Source organism: Ptiloglossa arizonensis, chromosome 3 (assembly GCF_051014685.1).
Source record: "Ptiloglossa arizonensis isolate GNS036 chromosome 3, iyPtiAriz1_principal, whole genome shotgun sequence".
NCBI classification, from domain to species: domain Eukaryota; kingdom Metazoa; phylum Arthropoda; class Insecta; order Hymenoptera; family Colletidae; genus Ptiloglossa; species Ptiloglossa arizonensis.
Window position 1 is genome coordinate 20,846,491 of NC_135050.1, and position 18,957 is coordinate 20,865,447.

Here is an 18,957-nt window from a genome sequence, read left to right on the forward strand (position 1 = left end):
CCATTTTTCCCCCCGCTCTTCCGTGTCCTCGTAATCCTATTACGTCCTTCGAAAATTATCCATCGTGTTCGATTAATAATTTCAACGAAACCTTGCTCTCGGCTTTTGCTCCGAAAGCTCGTCGAACTGCTTTCGCCGAACTAGTTTCTACTGATATAAATGCTTCGTGCGTCTCGGTTCTACCGAGGTTTCGGAAACGTCGAAATTAATATCGTTCTTCGGCTAAATAGGTTCTCCGGGTACGAGATAAGTATCGTTACGAGTGGGTGTGAACGAGAAATGTTTCGAACAGAGCAAATGGCATCGATGTTTATACTTTGCGGTACAATATCCGTTTCGAGAGTGTTCACGGGTCATTGGGAACGGGTCTGGAGTTTTCGACTGGAGGAAAAGAAATGGTTTCGTTACGTGTGAATGGGTCGCGATCGGAAAATCAAGACGCGTCGACCGTGGAGTGGGAGTTTCTCTTAAATATATTTTACATTATTATTGTCGTCGAAGAGTTGTATCGTCGTTAACCTATCCTAATGCCCAACACTCCTCCACGGTTCGTATCTCGCGAATTCGTTTCGCAATTGAATCGGAAGAATTGGTACTAATTTCTCGGACGTTCCTGGAAGCGGTTCTGAACAGACACCGAATCTCCGACGTGTCTTCCTACTTCGTTGTTCCTTTCTTTCGTCGGTCTTTTGCGTAACTTTTGCATCGAAAATTCGAAAGATAAGATCATTTCGGTCAGCGAGCACGAGAGGAGCGAATTTCTTCGGTGACGCTCGAATCTGGGTGACAACTTCCCTACGAACTCCTATATTTTTGTAAAATATCGTTGAACTTTCGTCCGGTAATCTTTGGTCGTTCTACCGCGTTTCTTCCACCGCTTGCCCCTCTCGTGGTTCATCTCGCGCGCGTGTTCCTCGACTCGCTTTTATCCCGCGGATGGTCCATCGCGCGTAAAGACCAAGGACCAGCGAGACCATTTTCGAACCGTTCGCGAATCGTCGCACCGGTTCACCGGTTACGATTCGCGCAACGTTAGGGGCGGAGACGGTGGCTGTCGAAATCTTTGAATGAAATCCTCGAGAGTCGGTTCTCCAACCGCGTTGGCGAAGACACCGTACCTCCATCGATCCACACTCCAGATTAGGTGGAAGTATCTGTCCCGAGAGGTTCGTGGAAGAGGTGAAATACGCCAGGGGTGGTTCGCGCGAAACGAGATGCTCCGAAACGGGAACGAGGCTGGGGGATTGGGGGCCTCGAAAAATGCGGTTAGAAGGGAGCCAACGAGAGCGGAAAATGCACGGGACGTCATTTTTTTAAGCACCCTCCTCGAGAGGATCGAAGGAAGGAATCGAGACAACGATGACGCGACCCCGTCGATCCTTCCCTGGTAACGAATCGGGGTAACGTGTCGTCGATACGTTCCTCTGCGACGAGCCGATAAATCGAGCGCGGTAGCTTCGAGAATAAGATTACACAAGGCTGTTAGGACGCTCTCGAGTAGGAGACAGAGGCGTGCGGATGCACGGATTACGTAAGCGATGCAGCTGGTGACCTCGAGCGGGTTGATCGATCGAGGAGCGTAAAAGAGAATCGGGGACGAAACCTGTCACTCGAACCGCCCCTTGGTTCGTTTCGCGAGAACGATACGCGAGGTTTGCGCGCGTTTCGACGACACGCGCGACGACGCATACGGTGCCGCGAGACGACAACGCCGAGACACCGAAACACCACTCGGACCGGGTGACGGTTAGCACGATTTTAATCTTCTCGGAAGAGAGCCGAGGTTCCTCTAGGAGCGTCTCGCGGTTGGCTACCAAACCCGGAAACCCACCGATTTTGACACTTGGCAACTAGACCGAGGATGCCACGCGATACAGTTAATCGTGGATCGTTCGAACGGATAAAATATTTCCGCGCGACAAGCTGCGCGCCGAGTGCCAAGTAGTTGGCCGCCGGTTGCGAAAACCGCGACCGCCGCGTACGAGAACCTTGCGGCGTTCGATCGCGTTGCCATATTTTTCTTTCTTTCTTTTTTTTTCAATTCGTCTTTCTCTTCTTTACGTTCGTCCCCCTCGATAACACGAGCGCCCGGTTCGTGTTGCGCACAGATTAAACCCAGACAACTGGAAAAGAAGAGTGGACGCGGAAGGAAGTCTGGAATGAAAGGACTCTGGCTCGCCGCATTCTTTGTCCCAGCCAATCGCAGTGTATGACGGATGTCGCGAGCACGTAATTTCCATCTTCCTGGCGCGCGACCAACTCCGAGGTAAGTGGGAAACGTCCGAGGTAAGGAGAAAAAAACACTCCTCGGGACCTCGCGACGAGATTTTACCCGATGTATTATTGTTCCTTCCTCGAGACGTTCGAAAGAAAAATTTTCGAGACGCGCTGGACTGCGACGTTCGTGGACGAACACTGGACGAACATCCACGGAACACGTCGCGGTGAAGTGTGCACGGGGTCATGGAATACGTTGGACATTCCGAGGGAGATGTCAGGACCAAGAAACGTAACGAGCTGCGAAGCGACTGGAACGTACTGCGAATAAGGCTCGACGCGCGAAACAGAGTGATGTTGATGTTTGGGATCCCTGATATCGACGAGGCCCGTGAAACTCGATGGATGTGACGCCGAACGCGTGAAATCGAGTATCGTCGATGTTTAGGGTTCTTGAAACGCGATGTCGACGAGGCTACGCCCGTGAAACTCGATGGACGTGATACCGAACGCGTGGAACCAAGTATCGTCGATGTTTGGGATACTTGAAACCTGATATCGAGAAGACCAGACTCGTGAAACTCGATACAAAGAATTCTGAACGCGTGAAACCGAGTACCCTTGATGTTTAAGATCCTTGAAACCTGATACCGATGTAACTAGACCCGTGAAACGAGTACAATTGACGTTGGAATCCGTGAAACCTGATACCGACGCAGCCAGACCCGTGAAACTCGATACGCAAAACATCGAACCCGCGAAGCCAAATATCGTCGATGTCTGGAACCCTCGAAACCCGATACCGACGAGACTGAACCCGTGAAACTCGATACAGACGATACAAACTCGAACACCGGTACCATTGACTTCGAGAGCGATAAGTCTCGGAGGCTAGTTCGTGTCTTCGCGTACCATCGATGAAAATCTCGCGAGAACCGACGACTATCGCTCCGAAGTAGCGAAGAACTCGAGACGTTCCAAAATTCACGAAGATCTCCGAGGTCTCGAGGTGGTCGAGGATTACCCTAGCGATCCTGAACAATCGAGGAGGCCCGAGGGATTCGAGAAGTTCCGATAGTCTCGGGGACTTCCGAGGTGCGCGAAGGACCTAGAGATCTCGGTGATCTCGAAACTCCCGAGCCCCTCGGTTTCGATTCTTACGAGCAGCGCGAGGGATTTGCGAGGATTTAATTGCGAACCGTGCAAGATGCACCCAGTAGAAAGAGTAGGGTGGTCGTCCGCGCGGCATTTAACAGACTCAAGGGTGAAAAATCTTGACCGAGGTCGCGCGGGTCCGCGATCGGTCTCTGTCGATGTCCTAGATCCCGTACCTCGGTTCTTCGGAGTATGTTGCACGGACGTGGCTATAATCTACTTCGATCGGGGAACCATTGACACGGACGTTTTATCATTCGCGTTATTTACAATTAGAGGGGATCAGATGCAACGAACTCGTAGCTAGCCAACAAAGGGAAACCGTTCGAAGGAAGCAGTTGGCGGACGTGGCAGCCTCAAGGGCTTAGGAGATCAGTGGCGCGAGTCTTAGGCGGATGCCTTCCGGCCTGTATCTCCACGATATACACCGGCACCCCACTTCTCTCGAATTTATGACCGAAGTATCTGCCAGATAGGAGAGCTCGTAGATTTCAGATACGGTGTCAGAATTTGTGGTACGTTGCCCGATTATCATCTTACATTTACGTTAACCGCGTTATCGGACCTTCGTACAACGATTACGACAACCGACACGACGTCGCCTCGTAATTTATCAATTCCGTTACTCGTTGCATCTCCCGACCGTTCGTACCTGTCAGCTACGAACCCCGTTTTCCTGTTCACCGATAAAAATACGCGAAACGTTCCCTCGCGGTCCAAACTTCGAGCATCGAGCGAACAAATTTCCTCGGTTCCTGTCGCTCTACTCCGTTTTATTTTATTCACCGGCCTTAATAATTCTAATTCGAAACGTACACTTTTCGCACACTGTCCCCGTTCCACCGTTTCGAAACACGACGTTGCCCCGTTTCTCGTCCATATCTGCGTTTCCGCTTCCAGGGAACCGTGACGGAACAATACACGCTCGCAAACGGAACAAAATTATCCCATCTCGTACACCACTTGTCTTCGATCTTCGAAGCGAACATTTTCACGGTCCTCGAATTTCCTCGAACATCTCTTCCATTCCGTACTCGTTCCACGGCTCGGTTTTCTTCTCTTTTTTTTTACACTTTTTTTTTCATCGACTCTTCGTTTCTTTCGCAATCAAGGAATAAAAATTCTCCGTTATCGAAAGACCCCGCGTCAACCTCGACGAGGTTCTTTCGATTTCTTCCACCGTCGTTCGTAATTGTTTCGCGCGCGCTAACCGCTCGAGTAACCGGAAAGAATTCGAGAAGAGAACGTTTCTTTCGTTATTCCGGTGTATTACGTACAATACGATACGTATCTCGGTATTCTTTCTTCTATGTATCAGAGTTCGAGGTATTTCGTTCCCGAAATCTTGCACCCGACGAGGTAACAACGAAACGCTCCGAAGGGTCGCCGAGCGGGACTCGTCCGCGGCGAAGAATCGAACGTGTTTCAACGTGGCTGGAGATTCGCGGACAATGGAGACGCAACGAAACAATTAATTCCTCGGAGAGACGCTGCTCGCGATAGTTGTAACGTTTAGCTCTTGATCCGGATTGTCCGAATCAAGTGTATCGAGTATTTTATCCGGCTGCCTTTTGTCCACGCTACAAAGGAAACCGACGACAATGGGAACGACTGTTCGCGTCAGTTTCACGCACTCGGTGCTCGCGGCATTTCGACGAAGAAAACTTTCGACCCTCTGTGGACCTAATCGCGCGACTTTTGCGAGACCTACGGCGATGTATCTCTCGACGGATCGATTCGCGATCCCAGCGTTCACGGCGCACCGTTTCTTCGATGTTGCTCGATTCTACGCTTCGATGGCCACGACACTGGCCCAACGAGGAATGCGTTTGATAAAAGTTTCCCGAGACATCAAAGACCAGTCAAAATATCATCTCAACGCGGAACTACAATTTCTTTTAAGATCCTCGAAGGTCGACACACCTCGATGCATCCAGTTTCCGTGTGTCTTTCGTCACGGTTGCGAGACACGCGACTCCCCTGCATTCTCACGACTTTTTATTCGACCAAAGATTCCATTCCTCGACCGTTACATTTTTCTTCTCGTCCGATTAATTTCTACTTTATTTTTCTATCGCCCTCTATTAATATTCGTACTATTTATTAAAGATACAAACAGATATCCTTACCGAAGTGAACGTATAAACGAACTAACTGCGCGAACTTGCAACTCGGTATAGAAACACTTCTGTCGATGCACTGTCGTGAGAAAGAAATTAATTAAATCGAAAGTTATTTTACATCGAAAGTAGCAGGTGTTCCGATGTACTAATCGGGAAAAGTTACGCGGAGATCCGTGTAATAACCGATCGTGATCGCGTTTACGCAACCGTGTAGTCCATCGATCACTCGCCATGGTAGTCGTCTTTCGATTTGTTCCTCTCGATTAAAAATAGGAAAATATCCGAGTTAAAAACACGATCGATTTTCGAGCAGAAGGTTCCGATCGGAGGACAATGCGACGCATCGATCTGTCGATAGATTTCGCGCGTGTTCTTTTCGTTCTTTTCGTTTGTTAACGCGTTGCAACGAAAAATTTCCATCCAAAAACTCGGTCGAAATGCTTCCAGCAGCATCTTGCGCCACCTCGATGATCCTGCAGGCGAGAGGACCAACCCGGTGCGCGAATTCCCGGCAACGAGCGCCGTCAGCCGCGAAAAGATTCATGGGGGCCATTATTCACAAACGATTTAGCACCGGAATAATGAATACAGCGATCCATACGGCCACCGGTGCAGACGGAAGGGGTTGGAGGTTGACCCGTGCCACGATAACGCGGTGAAGTCTCGAGAGCAACCCTCGCGAAATCTTGCCCGACTATTCTCCACGACGGAATGACTTTCCTTCCACCGGAACGTTGCATCGATGTTTCTCGTGCCTCGAAGTTGCGTCGATACTAGTTCCGTTCAGGAAACGGGAGAACAGATCCGAACGAGACTTTTATTTTGTACAACGTATTGAAAGAACACTTTTAGAAAGGATATCTTGTAATGTACATTACAAAATAAAATATATATTAATACACGTAGTGTAATTTGGATCGCAGATCTGGTTTTCAAATAAGGAAACTTTAACGCGAGAAAATTCGAGCTACGTTGACGAGCATGCAAATTCTATTGTGTCGTTCGGAAAGTCATTTCGTTTCTTTTTTTTTTTTGGTGAAAATGAAACACAATTTTTTTATAGCGTATAATATAGCGTATATTCTACTGAATTACATATTCTCCATTTTGGAAAACGAAACGACATTCCGAGCAAGCCAATATTTACCGGGTGAACGGTGACGGTGGTATCGCGAATCTGGAAGGAGAATGGGAAAGTTTCTCAAACATCTCGATGGAGCGTGGGAGTCGATTCACGATGAACGAAATCGCGGTAGACGGAACCGGTGAGATGAAAATTTTCCAGGGCGCGAGAAACGTTTTCATCGAAGGTGTCGCTCGCGACGATCCGAACAGAGGATATTTTGTAAATTTGTTTCCACGGATCTTACGGGGGGCGGTGAACGCATCGATCCGTCCCGCTCCTCGATCTGGCGGGTAGATAGGGGGAACGTAATCCATAAAATTTCACCGGGCACAACTGTAATACGCGGCACCGAGCGTAGGATTTGTCCGGAGTCAGGCGCACAGTATAAATCAACCCAGTGCCATTGTACCGTGCGCGAGGCACCGAGGTGGACTCTCCGGGGTGCATGCACGACCGTGGCAAATATTTTATCCCCGAGAATTAGCATAGATTTCAGGTATCACCGGATAGGAAGGCGTAATCGCCGAAAAGGTTTATCAGCGAGCCTGAATCCGCACGCGCGAACCACTCCATGGTACAGTACCTACGTATTACCAGTGTAGACTTTACCTACGGGAAAGAAACCGGAAATGCGGATCCCCAGGCCGATATTGTAACCGTACGAGAACCCTTTTACGCGCTCGGCGGTTTGACCGTGCGGGAAAAAATTAATCGGAGCCACGGGGCGAGTTTAAAGGTCGGTCTGGTTCGGAATCCTAAATATTGGATGTTCGAGAATTTTTTTATCGGGAAACTATCCACCTTGGCAACTTCAAACTCCGTGCGTACGTTTATTCGTGTTTCGCCGAGCCACGGGAATTTTTTCCAGTATAAATAATTCACTTTGTGGCGGCAACGCGCGCACAAAGGAACCCGTTTCCACGACCGACGCGATAACTCGCGGTCGCGTTCGTCGTAAACAAAGAATTCCGAAAGAGTCCTATTGCGCGAAGATGCGAACGAAATAACACGAAGGAGGAAACGTATTCGAAAGTATCCGGGGAAAAGATACTTTCGAACGAAATTTTCGAGCTCCCGTCGACGAGAAGAGAGAGCCTCGTGGTTTTGGGTTTAGACGTTATCGAATTACGAGTCGCTCGGAGTATCCGGTTGAAAAACGTAATTTCGAGGGAAACCAGTTTGAAGTTTCGACTTGTAATTTTTAAATGTACAGAGAACTCGGTACGAAATCCTGGGAGATCGTCGATCTTTCGAACTTGGTCGAAATAACGATCTCGAGGGTTGGTTCTTTAAAGAAACGTATAAAGGGAATGAGTTTTTACCTCCGAACCGAGCAAACCCTTTAAATTCGATCCGGATCGTTCTCGAGGTACAAAATTCGCGATAAAATGTTGCGTAACTTTCGGTAAAATAATCGTTCGGAAAAATGGTTTCGCGTTCGTAGAAAGCTGTAATGGGAAATTTTAATCGCTCGGGATCGAATTTATGTTGATACGTATATATTTGCTCAAGATCAATATTACCGATGCGAATATTGCATTTCGAAGCTCCATTAAAGATACGTTATTAAAACGTTACCGGAGGAGTGTACACGCGATGATGGATGATCTTCGCGTTGCTGCGATATTTTTCAAATTGCAATCGTCGCTTCCCCCTTTTGATTGGCTGGTCGATGAGCAACGAAAAGTTCCCTGGATCCTCGTTTAACGATCGTTCGAACTCGTCGTTGAAAATAATTCGTGAAAAATTATCCGCCGCATCACCGTTCCCGAAAACGCCATTTGTCTACCGCGAACGTTTCGAACTATCCGCGAATCTCCTCCGAATCGAATTTTTCAAAAATATTTTCCTCAATTTCCGTTTCGAAACGAACTTTTCGGCGATATTTTCGTCGATTCTCGGTGGACGAAGTTCCGTTGACCGTGCACTCGACGAATTACCGATTTGAAAATTTGTTAAGTATTCGTAGCGCCGCTTATTGATATTCCGATGATTACATTTCCGTCGAAAGCATCGTAAACAACAACAGCCGCGATAACGTCGGAATGAAAAAGCGATACGAATTAAAACGAGGCTGCGAATAATGAAACGTAAATTGCTAAATACGTACCGTTAATCCGTCTATCGATCACCGTTAACGCAATTCGGTCCGCGCCGATGACGTGAAAAAACAATCCGTATTCAAATGTTACCGAAACTCGATACGTTTGCGGAATTCGATACGCGGTCTGTTTAGGTTCGGATAACCAACGGTGTTTGAAAAAAAAAAAAAAAAAAAGAAAGAAGAACAAAAAACCGAAAAGAAAATGCGAAAAATTCGTTTCGGTCCGTGAATCCGCTCCTCGAATGGAATTTCTCTTTTTCCCTTTTTTTCGATCGCTCTCGAAAGATTTCGATTTCCAAACGATCGGAAAACGTCTTTTTCCGTTCGTTCTTACTCGGTCGTCTCATCGAGGATTCTATTTTCGGAGAAGCCTAGACGACGGCGAGAATCCCTCGTCGAAATAACGGAAGAAACGGAACGATATTTAAAGGCCCGGCAAGATGAAATCGATTTCCTGCCAGTCGATGGTTGCGCGACTAGACGGTCGGACATCTCTTCCACGAGACGGCCTCCTTTCCTCATAAATGAGTCAGCTTGCACTCCGATCGTAAGTCAGAAATAAAAACGGCCGGGTTATAAAGCACCGGTTGCCCGGCTGCGGGCAACCTCGCAACGTTATCACTTACGATCTCTATCCAGAAATATCGAGGAAAGTTACGCGCTAGCCGAGAAAATCGTTCCGGGATTATACGGATTTATTCGCCCGGACTTTTGCGCTTCGTGAAACGTCACGTCGTCGTGGTGAATTTATTACAGACGAACGGAAACGCGAAAATACAAATCGCGAAAACGCAACCAAGTTAGTGTCTAACGTTTATCGCGTTCACCCCGGTGCGAGGGATCTCGAAATGTCGATGCAACCGTAGAACGAAAGAAGAATTTTCCTATGCTGTAACATCGACTCAGGGAGGGTCGCGATTGTCGAAAAAGAAGAATTTTGACAATTATGGAACAATATCTGGATTTTAGAAACGAGAGCAACTCTTTCTGTCCGGTCCCAATTACCATCAACGCGCAATGTTCATCGCCAGGACCGTGTTTTTTGCTTCGATTCGACAAACAGATGGAACTCGCGGAGTGCTCACCGAGAACTCGTAGAGGACTCACGGAAGACTCGTAGTGGACTAAGAGGATTTACAGAGGATTCGTAGAGGGTTCGTAGAAGACTTGCAAAAGACTCAGAAAACTCATAGACGACTCGCGGAAAACCAAGAGATCACTTGCAAAGAACTTACGAAAGACTCGCAGAGACTCGCAGAGACTCGCAGAGATCTATCGGACACTTACCGAGAACACGTAAAGTTGGAATAGAGAAAGAACTCGGATAAAATTTCCCGAAAATTGGGACAGAACTCACAGAACTCGCAGAACTCAGCCAGCGAAGTACTCTTTCGCGAAGCAGCGTACCGTGCTTCGTACATATCGTAAATATACGCGTAACGAAGACCATCGACCCAGTGAACTCTCTTTTGGCATTAAATTACCAAGAGACCGCCGCACCGTTCGCGAATAGAAATATAAACCACCTCGTGCGCGTACACTGGTCGCGGAGACAAATGTATCGCAAGTTCGCAAAATTCTCGCATAATTTTCCAACGAGACCTCTAGGAGCTACGTCAAAGTATCCGCGAATGCTCCGTGAAATTTCTCCAAAGGCGACTGTTAACCAACCGAGATAAAAAGTTCGCGATGTTGAAAAAAAGTTCGACAATCTCGATCTCGCGATCGTAGCCAATTTCCTCGACACCTCGCGGTGACCCCGATGTCGCGAGAAATTTCGACTCGGTTACCCTCCACGTCCCCGCGAGGACAAAGGTGAGGACGAGACTCGATTTTCTAAAAATTTCATTAGGTACGCCAGTATCCGAATAATCTTTCTCCTCGTTCTCCGTGCAAGTTCCCGGCCGAGCGATGCTCGAATCCGCTCCAGCCCCGAGAACGACGCCCGAAGAAGCTTCCGCGTTCTTGCACGCACGGGCCACGGGACCGCGCGACGATCTCGCGATAAACTGGGTCTTCGAATCGTGTCCCCGATACCGCAATGCGTAACAAACACCGCGAGTTTTCGTCTCCGTGACCTACAATACTGGTCGTAAGTTCGAGAAACTGCGATTCGAAGATAATCGACGACAGGGCCCGTAGACGGGGCGAAATTAGTTGGAAAGTCGCGGGAGAGAAGCGGGACGCGCCGGAGGTAAATTCGTCAGCACACGCGGAAAAAGTTTCGGCTTCTTCGTGAAGAAACGGTCGCGAGGACGCGAAGGAAGGACCGGATGCGGCAAAAATCTCCGAGGAGCGTGTAGATGCGCGGCGAGATGCAACGCGGCTGCATTCTGACAGTGACGCATACGAACTGTGCCACGGTGGCCGGAACCTAAATTGTTTCGAAGTAAATAGCACACGGGTGCCTGGTGGCCAGCAAATTGCATCCACGGCACTTTAGGGCGATATTCTCCTACCTCCCCTTTCGTTACGAACCCCCCTCCTCCCTTTCCGAGCGTTCCGCAATTTGTTTGGCAACGGATGACCACCGGTGCGATACAAACGACCCCGGTACCGCGTATTTTAATGCGACGCGGCAAGGATTCCAGTAGTCGCTAACTGACGGTCCACGGACTTTTATCCGCATCCATTGGTTAAAACGAAAGGGTGATACCAGCGCGTGGGCGAAAAATACGAACGGTAGGTTAGCCAAAGATCCCGAGTTCCTCGTCGTAATTTATTCGCATCGTCGGACGTAGCTATTAACCGCTTTAAGAACCGTATTACCCCGAACAAGCGATCCACCACCCTGCCGAGGCAACCGTGAAACGCAACACGCGCGAACCGTAAACAGATCATTCGCGCATAAATTACACGGGTTATCCCGCGAGAGATTCCAATCTTCATCGTCCGCCGTTCCGTATTTTACTAGCTTCGTTTTACAGGTGCGTCGATTAATTACGCGAAAAGACATTACCCCGAACAACGGTTCCACACCGTTGAAACGAATCTCGCGCGAACGATAAACGAACGAGATACGCCCGTTGCACCGGCGGAGATTCCAATTTTCGTCGTTTCCTCTTCCATATTTTATTCGCCCGCGCTGGATCTCTCTATTAATCGCGTTACGAGATATTACATCGAGTCGAGTTGTTCCACGCTGCTCCGGGAATCGTGAAACGAATTCGCGCGCACCCGAATCACGCGTACGCGACTTACGCGCGTTTTATAGCTCCCGCGCGTCGTTTTCTAGCTGCGCGCGTTAACCCTGTAAAAATATATTACACGGAAGAAACGTTCCACCGTGTCGGAGCACCGTGAAATCAATTCCGCGCGCGCGATACATATGTAACGGCGGGCTCGCCGCGCGGCCGAAAATTTCAATTTTCGTCGTTCGATATTCCGTAATTAATTTTTGTATAATTCGATGCCCATCGGATTACACGTTCGCGCATTCGGTGCGGTAATTACCGTCATTCGGTTAACGCGAATTTCTTCGAGTGCAATAAACGCGTATGTATCCGTATTTTACCAACGGTTAATAACGAAGCAAGGATTACCTTTTCTTTGTCACTGTCTCGATCGATTTATCGTTGGAAAATTGATCACAGTTTCGTCGATCGAACAAGAGAGCGAACGTTTCGAAGTTGCGTCGCGTCGAAAATTCCAATTTTCCAGGTTTATTTTTCCATACGATTTATTTACATCGTTCGCTATTTTTCGCGCTCCTGAGACGCAACTGCGCCGCATCCCGGAGCGTAAATGAATAGGACGCTCTTTATTGCGCGCACCGTTGACGCCTATGATTTACGCGTAATACGGTGGTACCATTTACATCCTCTCGGAGAGTAATTTGTACAGAAAGCTGCAGCGATACAGCAATGCAGTGGGAGTGCAGGTGCGAGATGCTCGCCGTGCGCTAACGTTAAATCAAATATGTATCAGGAACGAGCGGTTAATATTAGCCGTGAGATACATCCGATTAAACCTTACGGGTACTAAAATCCCGGTAATTGTGGAAAATTATCGACGCGACGCTTCGTTCTTTCGCGTGTTCGTTTTAATCGCGTATTGCGAACTCTGTTGTCCACGGTGACTTTCTCTTGAATTTTATCGTAAATGCAAAAGAAAGAACAAATTCTCGGACGTCGCGATGCGTTCAAAACACTCTCGAAACTTTGAAAATACAAATCGGTGTTCCGCGAATATGTAACTTTTACGGAATAAATTTGACGAAATTATAGATATCGAGACAATTACACGAAGAAGGAGTAGTTAACCACGAGAAAGGAAGAACGATACAATCGATACGGCCAGAAAATTGACACGCGTTCAAACTTGTTCGAATCGAACGAAATTATTCTAACCCTAATTAACTAGGCGCGCAAGACACAGTTTATTAACAAGAAGTATCGCGAACTAATTTATCGCGTTTGCGTCCAACCTCGAAGAATCGGTCTAACCTCTGGTTAGTTTCGTTCGAGTGGTCGAAGTGGATACGAATAAATAATGTTGGCGCGAACGATCGAGATTCGAGACGAAATTACCAACGGGAAATGTTCGTTCGTTTCTCGAAAATCATCGCAGCGATCGTAACGCGAGAACGTCGAGTAGCGTAGAAATTTTTCGAGATTGCTCGATAAGGGAAAGCTCGAAACGACCACGAGGAGGGAATCGAGATGGAAAGGGTAAGATTAAACTCTCCGAAACACCCGTAGAGACTAATCCGATTCAAGGTGTAGCAATGCGGCGGGTCGCGAACGAGACTAACGCAGCTGTAATTGTCGTAACACCGACTGAATTATGGCGAAGAGGCGACACGATCCCGTACGAACGAACCGTGAACCCTTAGTCAGCGTCGCGACGTCTCCTTCGAATGCGACGCAGGAGCGCGCCAAGTTCTCCGGGAGAGCCACCGTGTCTAAACAGGTGTACTGTCATCGGACGGTTCGGTACAAAGCAAAAGGACCACCTACGGGGTTGTCGTGACGCGACAGCTGAGAGACACCTGAAATTAATTCGGTGAATCCGTGCCGCGTAGTCAGCCATCTCCGAACCGAAAACGCGTCTCGTCGAAAACACGGGTTCCGTCTCCGGATTCGTTCGACGAGTCGAGAGGGTTCTCCAGAAGCACGTGGAACATTCGACGAGACAATTTGGCGAGAAAAGAAAAACAAACGAATGAAAAAATGCGAATAACTTCGATCGAAAATCGTAAGGTCGTTCGGACGAGCGTTTCATCGAACGCGAATTCGAAGCTGCGGCCCGTTGCGCGAGAACCTCGAAAGACGAAAACGACCACGACTCGTGCTTAATAGCGTTGCACCGTTTTAGTTGCGACATTGCGACGAAGTTAAGAACTAATTTGCCTGCCGACTTCCGCGATTTTGCAGTCGCTGCGACTATAACTGCGCGCGGAACTTTAACACGGCCTCTTAAATTCCCTTTGTCCGGAAGACTCGGTGATAACCCGTTTCCGTCACTTTGTCGTTACCTCGTGGATACTTTCACGGTGCTTCGCGGAAAAATCTACCGCGTTATTGTTAACGCTCTCGAGCTCGGCTACTTCGCGACTAATTGAACACGGTACAATCCGCGACAGAAAGGATCCGATCGAACGAATCGACATTATTGCGGTCCGGATTCTTTGCGGATGCACGTATCGGAGCTGTCGCTACGACGGTATTATTAGGTCGTCCGGTGAGCTCTTGCTGTTTATTTTTCCATCGTACGAAATAATATTTTAACCTTCCCTGTGATATTTGAACCTTCCCACTTTTTAGGCAACGTGATTTCATCGATGTAAAATTTCTTCGATAGGTCGTTAAAATACTTTTGTAAAGCATTTTCTATCGCGTTCTCAAATTTCTTGCCAACTAAACAATGTTGTAACTATCGAAACAAGTAAAAGTTCTACGACGCGATGTGGAATTTTTTTGCAACGTGCAATATGCGGTCCGGCGTTTTGTAAATAATTTTCAACGCAGTCGCGTCGATTCGTTTCGGCGAGAACTATCGAACAAAGGTCGCGTTGCTGCAACGTTAAATTTTGTCTATTTTTCCGAGCGCAGCCACACCTCTGAGAAAAGAACTCCGCGCAACTCTCTCGCAACCGTGGCTTCCGGTTCCTCTAATCTTTTAAGTCTTCTTACGTAGTTCCGTGAAGAACCCGTTTAGGCTCTAAAGGAGAACGTTCGCGCGCGGACTCGCCAAGGGACGAGTAACGATGTGTATTCGGTATTCACGAAAAAATGCAGTCGCTTTTGAAACCCGTATACGGCGCAGTGGTAGCGAAACGAGGTTAATTCCTGGTGCCGAAAGCGAGTCAAAATTGCAAAATAAATTGTTTTCGCGCGGAGCTTCCTCCTCGAGGAAATTGGCTTTGAGAATTAGTTCGCGTGTTCGCGCAGTTGGCGAGGACGCCTTCGCGTTTCGTTAAAAGCGCATCGATTTCTTCGATAATCGCATCGGTACTTCGTACGGGAAGCAAACGCGGCTCCTTCGCCAATTGGACGAATTCGCGACCAATATTTCCAAAGTGGCCGTTCGTCTGGGCGAAATTTTATTTTCGATTTTCGGCACGCTCCGTCGCGAACTCTCGTCCAATCTACTCGAAACGAATCACCTGAACGATTCCTCTCCTTGTACCGAACGATTCGATTCGATGTCCATTTAAATATCATCGTTCCCTCGAAATCCCTATGTTCCGCGATACTTATTCCCCCCTCCACGGAATTCCCTCCAAAGAAATGGAGAACTTCGCTCGGCGAATAGAGTTCGTAACTCAAGAACGATGTTTCGCTTCTAAGCCGGTCGGTTCTCGTCATTCCCGGTTCAACTATCCGCTACAGCCTCGGATACTGCGAAAGCACTCTGACCCCTCGACTCGACCAAACGAATGCCTCATTGATCCGTACGTACACCGTGGAACGTGCTCGCGGAAAACTCGTCCGTTTCGTAATCGGTCGGTTTGTATTTTTCTAAAATGAAATATTTTTTTATTTTTCGCGTTTCGCCCCGCGACTTTCTTCGAACACCCTGAACTCAGAGCCGAAACGTCGCGACCGATGTAACGCCGATTCGTATCTGTGACATGGAGATTGGCCAACTCAAAGGAAACCATTTTTGGCAGAATTATTGGAGTCCGTCCAAATTAACTACTTCACCGCGCTGTTTTCGACCGACTCGATACTTTCGAATCGTTACGCGTTTTCTCAGCTTCGCGCGTTACGATCCCCCAAATCCGGGTTTACGACACGGTCACCCGGTACGGATTTATTTTCGAGAATCGTGTTGCCGGTAATATCGACCAATCGTGAAATCGAGGCTCTAAAAGTTGCTTCGTTGACGTGAAATTTACCACGTACCCCTCTGACGCGTTTCGTTGACGCTCTCGATAGCCATTGGCGCACACTCTCGCCTCTGGGCCCAAGTCCCAACGCCCCTCCACGAAGCGGACCGACCCCCGTTTCTCGACGAAGTAACCGAGAATCGACGTTTCGAGGAAACTCGCGAAAGTGAACTCGACACCGATTCGTCGATCGTGTCGCCATCTTTACTTCGCGTCTGGTAACTCGTGGTACGAGCCTCGATACGGTCGCATTGTTCTCGAGAAAACCAAGTCGGAATATACAATACCTTGCACACGCGTGTATCGTGGGAAGAATACTCGACATTTTTTAAGCAACTCGTATCGATCGACTCTTGAAGTATCGGTTTAAATTTTAATCGAAAATATTATCCATTGTGTCGTATGTACGATAGCGCTCTTCTTGGCGTCCGACGATTATTCGAAGCAGTTTTTTCTCGAAAACAGAACCTCGTAGGAAAAAATTGCACCGTACATTTTCGATAGATTTTCTCGCGTAAAGCGATCGGATCGATTGCGCGACGACGTAGATCCGAGCGTTGAATTTACATAGATTTACATTGTATTTTGGCGCAATCGACGCTTCGTCGTTAATTCGCTCGGCGAGTGCGAGACTTCGATTTGGTTTTCGATCTTGTTCCGATTAGTCGCCGCGCCACGCGCAAACACAACCAATTCCACGAAAAGTGGAATTAACACCGTGAACGGCCCTAAAGGTGAAATTGTTCGTCGAGTGACCCCGGTTAACACGGTTTTCGCCGCATCGTGGAAATTCGTTAATCGACCGACACCGAAACAGCGAGAGCGAAAGAATCTACGCTCGGACGAGGAACTTCGTGCTTCTTGTTTACGACGTTGGTAACGGACAGAGGAAATGAATATTCACGAAGACGAGACCCGTGCATCGCGGAAGCACCAATTGCGGTTCGCGTCTCCACGCGTGTATTTAACTTAACGAGCCGGTGCACCCACGGCAATTTCACATCGCCAACTTCGTTCCTAATAAATTAACCGCGACGAATCGAAAATGCAACGTTACAGACCGCAACGAAGTTCTCGAGCAAGAAACGGTCACCGTGAACCGAAACACGTCCCGCGATTTTTAACGTACCTTGTGTAACAAATTACGAGAAAAAAAACATTCGTTTGGGTAAAATTTACTCGATTCTTCTACCGTGAAATATTTACGTACTTCGATCGGTAGAATCGATTCCACTTTTACGTTGTTCTCTCCGCTCGATGTTCGTAGAATTTTACAATACCGTTGTTCGTTATTTTATCGGCACTGTACGCCGCGCAAGTGTCTCGATATTATTAGATACTTCTAGGTGCCAATGTCCTATTTATAGGTCACGTCGTAACTTGGAGAGAAAAAAATGATTCTTCCTGTTCGTTGAGGTATTTTCGAACGCGGCGCGTAACGAACAAACGCACCGTTGAAAAGATTCCGGGGCGGGCAAAAAACGAAGAGATTTCCAAAGGGTCTCGAGAGTCGAGTGGGGTCGCGGGATCGTTCTCGGGGACACACGGGCCGCGTGGAAGTATGTGGAAAAAAACTGCGGGAATAAGTAACGAAGAAAGATACGAGCGAGAAGCATCGATTCTTTAAAGAAACGAAAGGGGAACCACGGCGCTGACTCGGCAAATCATCGCTCTTCGAATGACATATCGTTCCACGAAGATTGTAAAACGAGATCCACGGCGGCGATTGTTATCACGGCTGCGGAAAAAGGAGAAATAACGGAAGGGGAATTGGAAATGCTTCGCGTGACATTTTCTAGTTTCCTCTCTACGAGCTCGGTCTCCCCGTCCCCGATAACCGCGCGCCGTTACCTTGTAGTTTCCCGTGTCACAGGGGAGACACCGAACATTACCGTTCCGTTGAAATCAAGGCTATGCATCTTGGTTCCTCTGGCTGGTGCAACGTACATCTGTACGCGAGCTTGATTCCGAGAGCAAACTGCTCCTTTGTCGTGATTCTCATCTTTCTAATTTGGAAACGCTGTTTCGCGCGACCTGGCTACGATGGAGAACCATCCGAAACGAGTCGATCACGAAATCGTGCTTGATAATTTCGCAAACGATGCGGTACGATCGTCGCTCGTTCCACCAGGTGTGCAATTCTTAATATTAAAAAAAATCTCTGCGATCGCCGAGCGTGATCGTTGAATTCTTCGGCGCGCAAGACGGACGACCCTCGTCGCGTTTGAGGTTTCTCGGACTCGGGGAAACATTTCTTTCGTAGAAATTTTCCTCGAAGATCGAGAACGATACGTTGCAGCGATAGAATGTTTGTTCGGTCCCGGACGCGACGCGACGAGAATTAAATCGTCCACCTTGGAAGTGGAGAAGCGCATCGAACGATTACGCTTGACAATCACGGGGCGAAATTCGCGAATCGGGATGGCTCGAGAACGTTACGAAGGCGCAATATCGAGGAAGATATCGATAACGAGGTTGAGTGCATTGTCCGCCCTCCCCCGACGCATCGGCCGATTTTGTTGCGCGGCTCGCGGATGGCACTGCAGTCAAATTGAACAGCACCGTTTCTCATACGATGCTATCGTTCCGATCGTTGTACCGAAAGCGCACACGAGCACGAAGCGCGCACGTACGAACCGGCTGGGCGCGTGTGCGTTGCATCCACTGCAACGGGGAGCAATGCGGCTTGACCGGTTACCAACAACGACGCCGTGCTTTTCTCGACTCGTAAAGCCCAGCCAAGGGGCAAACAACCCGATCGCTTCCAAGAATTACTCTTCTCGAACTTTACGGGCCCCTTAAGTCGGTAATATCCGCGATGATCCCCGAGCGCGATGCAGGGGAAATAGTTTTCGGGACGCGGACTCCCACCAGCGTACGAATATGTTCGCGAAAGTAG

General features: G+C 48.4%; 1 protein-coding gene across 13 annotated transcripts in view; it reads right to left on the reverse strand.

The window, feature by feature from the left end:
* LOC143144991 (disks large 1 tumor suppressor protein-like) overlaps positions 1–18,957 on the reverse strand; it is a 796,996-nt gene that overhangs the window by 751,764 nt on the left and 26,275 nt on the right. The gene's annotated exons all lie outside the window — the stretch shown is intronic.